Here is a 1,459-nt window from a genome sequence, read left to right as displayed (position 1 = left end):
CCACAAAGTTGGGAGCATGAAATTGTCCAAAATGTCTTGGTGTGCTGATGCCTTAAGAGTTCCCTTCACTGGAACTAAGGGGCCAAGCCCAACCCCTGAAAAACAACCCCGCCCCCCATAATCCCCCCTCCACCAAACTTTACACTTGGCACAATGCAGTCAGGCAAGTACCGTTCTCCTGGCAACCGCCACACCCAGACACCCCCATCGGATTGCCAGACAGAGAAGCGTGATTAGTCACTCCAGAGACCACGTCTCCACTTCTCCAGTGGCGGCGTGCGTTACACCACGGCATCCCACGCTTTGCATTGCACTTGGTGATGTGCGGCTTGGATGCAGCTGCTCGGCCATGGAAACCCATTCCATGAAGCTCTCTACGCACTGTTGTTGTGCCAATCTGACGGCCGCATGGAGTTTGGAGGTCTGTAGCTATTGACTCTGCAGACAGTTGGCGACTTCTGCGCACTGTGCGCTTCAGCATGCGCTGACCCCGCTCTGTCATGTGACGTGGCCGACCACTTCCTGGCTGAGTTGCTGTTGTTCCCGGTCGCTTCCACTTTGTTATAATCCCAGTAACAGGCGTCCGCGGAAAATTTAGTAGCCGGGAAATGTCACGGACGGACTTATTGCGCAGGTGACAACCTATCACAGCGCCACGCTCGTAGTCACCCAGCTCCTGAGAGCGACCCGTTCTCTCACCAATGTCTGTAGAAGCGTCTGCATGCCGAGGTGCTTCATCATATACACCGGGGGCCACGGAGGGGATTGGAACACCTGAATCCAATGATTTGGAGGGGGAGGGGCCCAATACTTTTGGCAATATAGTGCATCTATAAGTTGATTAGAATGAGGATAATAAATATATTCTATAAATAAAGGTGTTACATGTTTTTTATATTTTGTCCTCAGGATGATGAATTAGAGTTGGGCAGAGTTTGATTTAATGATGGATAAGTTGGGAGCCATGCTTTCCACAGACAGGGTGCGTCAATGGAAGAACAGACTATAATAAATCATGTATAGCATGGTTAAGTATATCTAATTGTATGACAAATGCTAGATGTATGGCTGGTAACAATGACCTAGGCCTCGGCATCCAATCATATTGTAGCCTATATGTTTCTATTATAACATTTCTTATAAAAAGGGTCCTGCCAGCCCCAATGAACTTACTTATGCCTGTTCCCGGCTGCAGCTGTTATCAATAAACCTTCTTCACAGTGCCTGGTCCAATCCTTCATTATTCTACTTCACTGTGCACCACTACGCACGATAGTGTTACCATTCATCATGGTGCGGTGCAATGCATGCGCATCAGAGGTCAGTAGCCTTAGTGCATTGGGGTGCCATTTGAAATCAACGTTGCAGATCAGTGCAAATGGGCTCCTTAATGTGCAAGAGAAACCCTAAGCACTATGCATATTGTACATCACGGGGGGGGGGGGGGGGGGGGGGGGGG

This window comes from Nanorana parkeri, unplaced genomic scaffold (genome assembly GCF_000935625.1).
Source record: "Nanorana parkeri isolate BGI_ZX_2015 unplaced genomic scaffold, ASM93562v1 scaffold3053, whole genome shotgun sequence".
NCBI classification, from domain to species: domain Eukaryota; kingdom Metazoa; phylum Chordata; class Amphibia; order Anura; family Dicroglossidae; genus Nanorana; species Nanorana parkeri.
The sequence above is the reverse complement of the archived record's forward strand: the minus strand, read 5'-3'. Positions refer to the sequence as shown.